This window comes from Sander vitreus, chromosome 18 (assembly GCF_031162955.1).
Source record: "Sander vitreus isolate 19-12246 chromosome 18, sanVit1, whole genome shotgun sequence".
Classification (NCBI taxonomy): Eukaryota; Metazoa; Chordata; class Actinopteri; order Perciformes; family Percidae; genus Sander; species Sander vitreus.
Genome location: NC_135872.1, coordinates 16,718,015 through 16,727,037, shown reverse-complemented (window position 1 = coordinate 16,727,037; position 9,023 = coordinate 16,718,015).

The following is a 9,023-nucleotide window of genomic DNA, read 5'->3' as shown; positions in this document are numbered from 1 at the left end:
TATGTTTATTTCTTAAATGGTTACTGCTTTACCTAATCATAAGGGGCAGATTTCTGAGCATAAAATACAAAAAATATATTGACATTTTGGTAAATGTGCTCATTCTCATAGCCGAAACTTAGATGATAAGATCAATACCACTCTCATGTCGGTACCCCAAATATACAGACAGCAGCCGGTTATCTTAGCTTAGCTTAGCTTAGCTTAGCTTAGTACAAAGACTGGAAAACAGCTTGTCTAGCATAAACCACAACTTGTCGTTTTTACATATCATGCAGAAAAAGTATCGGTATTGGTTGTATTTCAATACATTTTCTGTCTGAACTGTTAACATGCTAAAACCTGAACCTCAAACACATTGACCAAACCTAACACCTACATCATAAACCCTTGAAACAAGTTTTCAAAAAATACAGGCACATTTTCCGCTTTTCACTCAGATGCCAATTCTAAATCACACTTTTTTTTCAAATCCCCCGCACACAATTCACCACATTTGGCACAATCTTCATAACTAAAGTCTCTTGTGTTCATGTGGACAGCATTGTCCTTCAAAATCCTGAAGCAAAATGATCAATTGGCTGCACTGATGATGACTCACAGGTGCAAACACTAGTTACTAAATTGGTCAATTACAAATCAGAGCAGGGGGCCAAAGGTGAGCTCTCCTGTTTTGGAGATGAATGGATGGCAACCATGCAGAGAGATATGGAGGGAGAGGGTAAGGGGAGGAAGAGGATGGCAAAAAAAGAGGAAGGGGGATTTCTATCTTGGATGGAGGTCTGGGCCACTTCAGTCGATTGTGTTGTTGCCGTCTTTTAAGAGTGAAGGTGGCACTTTACTTTAACGCCCATTCTTTGTACTTTTAAAGTGAGACTATGCAATTTATTTTCTATGCACTTTACTCTGGTACTGCTGATAGGCCTACACACACTTTTCCTAATCATTGTACTGCGTAATGCATTTGGGAAGCTGGGTATTTCTATTTGTGTCAAAAGAAATGTGTGAGAATTTGCCTTACATTTTGCTTGTTATTGTGTTTTACTTGCTGTGTATTGACATTTATACATCAAAATGAAGTAACAAAAACAACAATATCAAAGCTAAAAAAAAAAATATGTACACCTTCTTAAAACAAATAAATGAAAGGTGGATTTATTCCTCTAAATTAAGTTAGTAGACATCATTTTAGATTTTCATTTTGGATATAGACACACAATATATGAATGTCTTTTCTAAACCAAAACACATTCCACAAATATTATATATATTATAATATGAGAAGAATCAACTTTTTTTTTCATGTGCATCACTTATCGTGTTTTTATTCTACCACACTTTTTCCAGCTTGCTTCTCCATCTTCACACCAGACACCCCAGCTGTCCCTCCATCACACTGCGTCCCACAAGCTGGGGGGCAGGGCAGAGGGAGGCCTCTATTCAATGGACCTCTTACTTTTGTGTCTCCTTTTTAAACACGCTTCCAAACACACAGACTTCCACACACACACACACACACACACACACACACACACACACACACACACACACACCCTTCACTGCAACATACAGCACCAAACAGCAAACATGCAGCAAACATGTTTGTGTACTTTTCCACATCACATTATTCTTATTCTTAGCACACTCCATATATAATCAATCCCAGTAACCTTATTTGTGCACTACTGAAATTACAGTGCTACCAAAACTGTCTTAAAACCTGTCTACGGTCATGATCATGGTCAATATGTGAGATACAATGAGACATATGGTGATGGCCTGAGGCTTGACTTTAAACCACAACTACATTTAAAGATCTCGTACTGAAACTGAGCCAAGATGCATGTCCAGGGATCGAACCAAGATGGATAGGGGGAGAGACCTCAGGGAGCAATAATGGCTGTTCTCAGTGTGGTAATCAAACTAATCTCTGTCTTCTTCTCTTACTTGTTTTCTATCTCTAACACTAGCACAAATGGAGTATCTCTCTTTCTTCTTCTCTTTCTTTACTTAGCAGTGACAAGGTATAGTCCCCCAGTATTGCCTGCCTCTAGTTAACATGTGATACAGATTTGTCTCTCAGCGTGTGGAATTTGTGTGACTCCTATAAACACAAACAAATTCAATGTCAAAAACAAAATCTAAGCATTGCAGTAGGTCTGTATGAGACAGAGTATTTTGTGTATTCATGGCTGTACTTCTTTGTTATATTAGCCTATATTATGTTCAGGAAATTACACATGCACAACTATATAACCCTTGCTATCATTATACGAGCGAAAGCAAACATAACTTTTGTGAAGGAACACTGGTTTACACGCTTTTCCCCCCTCGCATATCAAATGTGTTTCGGCAATTGGAAGGCATAATTCAGGGTGGAGGAAAAACAGAGGAGCTGCTCTTGGAGGCAACCTAGCCAATTAATTTGCAGCTCAGATCTCAGAGCCTCACTGGAGAGGTGCTAGGCTACATACTACTCGGCTAATTTGTGTAGCAGGTCTGTATTAAATATATGCATGAGGCTAATTCGGTTAGTGTCGTAGCCCTGTAGCTGTGGTGAGTGCGGCGCTAGCTCCCATTAGCGATGTTTCTGCCTCCAGTAGAAATCAACAGAAGTCGAGGCCGACGCCGCTTTTTTGCATAAATAAAACAAAATTAAATTTACTTCGCTAAATCAAAGTGCAGCGCCAAATGTGGGAGTCTCTCTCCCTCTCTGTATGTTCGTCTGTCTGTCTTCTCTCTCTGAGGGATAAATTACTCCAGAATCATAAAAGAGTAAAAGAACAGAGTAACAGAGGGAGAGAAAAAGAGAGATTTTAGTCAAGTGGGATTCCCCCTCCCAAACAATTCCAGCATGCTCCTTTTTTACTTGTTTCTGTGCATCTTTGTCTCTTTGGTTGTACCATGCATGTATTTACAGCATTTGTGTGTTCCTATCAGCTTAATCTCACAGGAGAATTCACATTTATGTGTACAAAAAATAAACATTTTTAGTGACTGATATGTACAAAAACAGAGGCGGGCCGTGTGGGCTCAAGCATGGGTAACGCACATGGGCATACGCTCCTCTATGTCATTAGGGGATTCTTAACTTCACACACCTTCAACAATGCATATATTTTTACACGTATCTTGTGTTAATAATTCAAACAATAACTGAAACACATTTTCTTGGTAGCTGTAGAAAACATAGTTCTTAATGAGGTGATGTAAGAACTTGCGAACATCAGAACTTTCACAGGGTTTCTTTTTTTCTGTTTATGGGTTTTCTTACAAATCTACCGAGCAGATCAGCAACCTCAGTCTAGATGGCAGTAATGCACCTTAACCAATGACTCTATGACCTTAACACTGGTTGCTAGCCACCATAAAAGTCAGTCAGAAAGCACAGATGGTAGAGGGTGAAAGGTGGATGGCAAGTTAGGTTTAATAACAGAATGTAAATTGCTCTGATATTATGCAATGTTTCCCTTTTACAAAATGACATTATAACTTTACGGCAGCAGATGCAGCAGGTAGCCCCCTCCCCCACCCCTACAAAACAAATCCAAATGTAACCCCTGGGCTCAACCAGTTACTTGTGACCAACACCTAACTTTTTTGAAAGGACATTAATAGAATGTTAACCTTTAAACTTGAATTTGACTCATGACCATGTGAATATCTTGGTTTTTCTGACTCTTTCAGTACTGAAGGTTTTAAAAATTAAATTAGAGTTGATGGATGCTTGAGAATGTCAAGCAGTGAGATGTGAGTTTATTTATTTTGTGTATTTCTATTGTCAAATTCAGGTGCCAAGGTCTGTGTTTGTAAAAAGAAAAGAAAGAAAGCGTGTGTGTGTTTTGCATTGGTGTGTAGCCTATGTGTGTGTGTCCAAGAGAGAAAGAGAAAGAGAGAGCTCCTTGCATTATACCGCAGAGCCAGTCTGTAAAAAAAAAAGGGCCGCTTGGCTGTTCCTATTGAACTTGACCTGGGGGCCAGATCAATGTGTGTGTGTGTGTGTGTGTGTGTGTGTGTGTGTGTGTGTGTGTGTGTGTGTGCGTGTGTGTGTGTGTGTGCGAGTGTGAGAGAGAGTGCGCACTGCCAGATCAATGTGTCTCCGTGTGCCACGGAATGAGAGAGCACACTGATTACCCAGGGGTGGCAGGAGGGAGGGGTGCAGGAGGAGGAGGGTAAGGGAGGTGGGAGGGATGAGAGGATGGAGGAGGATGATACAGAAGGGAAGGAGGGGAGGAAGGGAGGGGGTGATGAGATTGAGCAGAGGACAGAGCTGAGACCAGGATCAGGAGAGAAGCTCAGCTCATTTCATTTTCATTTTCCCTTCATTTCACTGTGAGCTGAGCCGTACGTCAGGGCATTCCACATGGATGGGGTGCCAAAATTTAGATCCGCAGCCAGATGGCATAGATCAGTCGGGAAATAGCAACACAATCTGAATAGAATGGGATCATTGGGGGTCAGTGATCCATGCTCGTTTTTTTTCCCTATTTCCCCCTTTTCTTTCTTGGTAGCACCTGAACATTCATAAACCCAAAACTCACATGACCAGGATTCTGGTTTACAAGGTAGACATAAAACCTCGCCAGCCTCAAGGCCATTGACAGGATCCATTTATGTGTGTGTTTGAAGACGTTTGCTGTCTGTGTCCTCGTCCGTTTGTCTTGTTTTTTTTATGTTTTCATCGTTACGAGCATGGACTGCAGCCCAATCCTGAGCACTGCAGGGGCTCCTCTCATCTCTCTCGCTCAGTATAGTTCCCGTCACTAGCAGTTCTGTTTGCAAACCCCTGCCCATGTCCAATGCACATGTAGCCAGTGTAAAGTGTATCTGTGTGTGAAAGAGAGAGAGATGTTTTTTTTAATGGAGGTGGGAGGTGTTCTGCCTTATTTTTGAAGGGCTATATTTAATCTGTGATGTATATTGTATGTGTATATATACAGCCCATGAGAATTGTACAACACATCCCAAATGTATAAGAATGTAACGGGGTGTGTGTGTGTGTGGGTGTGTGTGTGTGTGTGTGTGTGTGTGTGTGTGTGTGTGTGTGTGTGTGTGTGTGTGTGTGTGTGTGAGCGTTCACCTCCTTTCACACTAAAATTCAAGCATTGCGCATGGTAAGACAAATGGCACAGTGCCATCATTTTTCAACTCTGAAAAATTTTTGACTCTCCAAATGCGTCGTCCTTCATGATCGCGTCGCCATTCCAAGATTGACAAGTAGAGAATCGCATGATGGTGCCAATTTTATAGTAAAGAAGGGCGGAGGAGGATAAGCTATTGAATTCTTGACATTAGGTAACTCTACTCTTTTATTTTTGCAAGGACCTCTGTAAAAATAAATTCAGCTTTGAAGAAAATATAGGAGAGGACAGGGATGCCAGGTTGTAAAAGTGATATTGTAGTTGTTTGAATTCTAATGTGGTACTTTGTAGGATGGGTAAAGCTGAATGTACTGCTCTTCATCTTATACTCACACAAACAATGCATGCTAGTGCATTCACTGTAACAGGTTGGGATTCAAGCTGTTCAGGCTCTTCCTGAGGTGAGTCTCATTTTTACCCTTTAAAGGTTTTGTTGTTGTTGTTGTTGAGTTTTTATTATTTTAATTGGGGACGTGGGGATGTGATGTGTTGTTGCAAATTTGTAATTTGTGATGTTGGCTATATAAACAGAAAAAAGGTAGAGAAAAAGAACATTTGACATCATATAAACCCAGGGATTCAATATTGAATGTGTGGTCTCAGCCAGGTAACTTTAAAATATGGAAAATTAGCATCAGCCTTTGTGTGTGTTTATATGAGTGTATGTGAGTACTCATATTTGTGTGTCTGAATTTTCAACAAGTGTATAGAGTCTAATTGATCGATGTTGCACTATAAAAATAGATGAAGTTGATAAAATTGTCATTGTTTTCATGTTCAGTTTTCTAAATTGGCCATGATAATAAAATAACAAAGATGATCAATGGTATCATGTTGCTGTCCCAATGAAGGAGAAATCTGTCTGTCATCTTTTGTGCAGACTATACTTAAAATGACATCAGTCCTATACGCACATGTTTAAGGCTAAATGCTGATAGGCTATTAAAAAACATAATTTGTGACTGCTACTGTAAAATAAATACGTTGGAACACTGACAGCACTCTGCAATGATGTTATTTGGTAAAACAACCAAAAGAAGTTATAAGCTACAGTAGCCTATATCACAGATGAATTATTGAAATATATGACTGTGCATATGAAAAAACACTGTCATCGCTGCAGCTAATTTCAAATTGGAGGAGTTTTATTAAGGCTATTACAACCAGTCCATGTTAGTCTGTGCACGCATGCACACACGCACGCACGCACACACGCACGCAAATGTTAAACTTCAATATTTCGCACATTGATAGCTACAGTATGTAGTAATTCTGACTGAACATTAGGCTCTAAATCACTTTCAGGGGTGATTGAATGCAAAAACCGATTTTACCTTGTCATAGTTGAATAATGACAGTTTAGTGGGTAACTAGGACATACATAGAACCTCAAAATCCCATTGACACCTATTTCCTCTGCAGATCTCACAATTTGAAACTGCCTCTGAAAACGGGCAAATCTCAACGAGCCTCCTTATTTGGCTCTAGTCGCTTTCTTTGTCACGCCCAAACATTTACATAGGCTACACCACTGATCTGAGGTCAGCTTAGTCTTCTGAATAGGTCGCGTAAATCTCAGAAATTGTATACATTGTTAATCTGCTATTTTACCACTAAATTCACTTCTGAGACGTTTTTTATGCGAGAAATCAACTGTGTAGAGGTCAAATATGGGCCGTTTTATGAAAATTGATGTCTAATTGCAAATTTTGTCCGGCTGTGTGTCGGAGTTCAGCGGCCGGTGCTGCCTGTGTTGCTGCCTCGCCGCCGGCCTGCCTTCCTTCACAGACCCCGGCCTGCTGTGAGGTAGATGGAGCTTCAAAAAATTCATTAAATTGAAATCGGACACCATTGTTAGCCTTGGGGTAGATGTTATATAAGTGGCGTGACGAAATTCAAACTGTAAATATACTCGAATTACGCCGAAAATGAAGCTAACTAGCCGCGATCTGTACACATAGGATTGGAGGGACAGTCGCAGCTAACAAAACCCCTAATGTTCACAAAAATTCATTAAATTGAAATCGGACACCATTGTTAGCTTTATAAGACCTTGGGGTAGATGTTATATAAGTGGCGTGACGAAATTCAAACTGTAAATATAGCTACTCTAGTTATGCTGGCAGCTGGCAGCCAGCCAGCTCCCCGAGTATTCCAGTAGTCCAGTACCCAGGGAAACGGTGACTTTCACTGGGTATGGAGGTTTCCGCTTTCTCGTCAGACTGTGTGGAGCTCCTAGCTAAGGTCCGACACGTCTTACCAAATTTGCAATTAGCCATCAATTTTTGTAAAACGGCCCATATTTGAGCTTTATATAGTTGATTTCTCGCTTAAAAAAGTCTCAGAAGTGAATTTAATAACAAAATAGCCCGACAAACAATGTATAACTTTGCAGTGTCTGAAATATGAGACCTGCTGTCTCGTCTCCAATGTGTTTCTATGTGGTTCGCTCAAACCAATCAGCGCGCACCTCAACTAAATATTCATGAGCATACCATATTTGGAAGAAAAGCTCTTGTTCCAAATAGAGCCATATTCACAGGGTAGTTAAGGGCCTAATAAAATAGCATTCGGGCAATTTTCAGCCCAACCAATGTTACATACCCTATTATAGACCTTACTATAGACCTTAAGGAACAGTGTAAAATACCCTATATAATCATTCTATCACCCCTTTAAAACTGCTGTGTGGACTACATTTGTCCATCAGTTTACTTGAAACTGGAAGGGTTGGAAAGGAGTAAGGACAAAAGAGCCTGAGATCGCGCGCACACACACACACACACACCTCCCTCTAACCTCTGTCTGTGCAGCTCTACCTCAGAGGAAATTGAATTGGAGAGTTGACCCTACCTGACACAAGGCAAGCCCCATTGATTTTTATTGAAACATGAGCTATCGATACTGAAATTGCTTTTGATTCTGTGTTTGTTTCCCCAGAGAACAGTACGATGTGGATCTGATTGTCATTTCAGGGATCTTCTTGTCATAATTTGAGCTTTGCAAATAAATCCCACTACTCATAAATTACTAGAGAAACAATTTCAGTTTATGGAAAAATAATATCAGATATTTACTAAATACAATTGGGTAGGGTTCCTGTGATGAAGCTATTTTGCTGAAAGAAAAACATTGGACTTTCATCAAATTACTTAATAATAATGTGATTATTATTATTGATATTTATGGGCCATGTGTATTTATTCATACTAACTATCCAAACAGCAGTTGACCAAATAAGTTTACCCCAAGGTCCATTTAGCTATTCTGAAGCTTTCAAACATTTCTTCATCAGTAGAAGGAATTTGCTCCGTCTCTTGAAAATTGAAGATGTTCAAATCTTTTTCTTCTGAGCACTATCTTAGGTTAAAGTGCTCAGGAAAAAATAAAACTATTCCATGACACTGAGCAGATTCCACCAGCTGATGAAGAACATGCTGTTCCTGAGACCATGGGGAGAGATTGTTTTGACATGAAATCGGAGCAAATGTTCTAACATTGTGTGGATCTAAGATTATGCTGTTTGTGACTTGTAACCTTTAATCATCTCGCTGCTATAAATTCAGCAGCACACCCATACATTTATTTCGTGATTTATTTTAATGTGAATATTTACTGTGCAAAAATAATTTGCCTGTTTGATGTTGAATTGGTTCACCTCTTACACCTCTTGTGCAAATTGTCAAACGCTTGGTTGAATAATTTATACTTAAGGAATGTAACATATGATTGTACAACATGTCAATAGATACTGTGACTCAGTGTCGACTAGAGACCCCTTGTCCAGTATTGAAAGTGTGATTTTCCTTTTAAATCTTCTCAGACTGTTTAAAATTCCAGTTTAGAGGACAGAAGAAGTTTAAGTATCAAAAAAAATCAGAG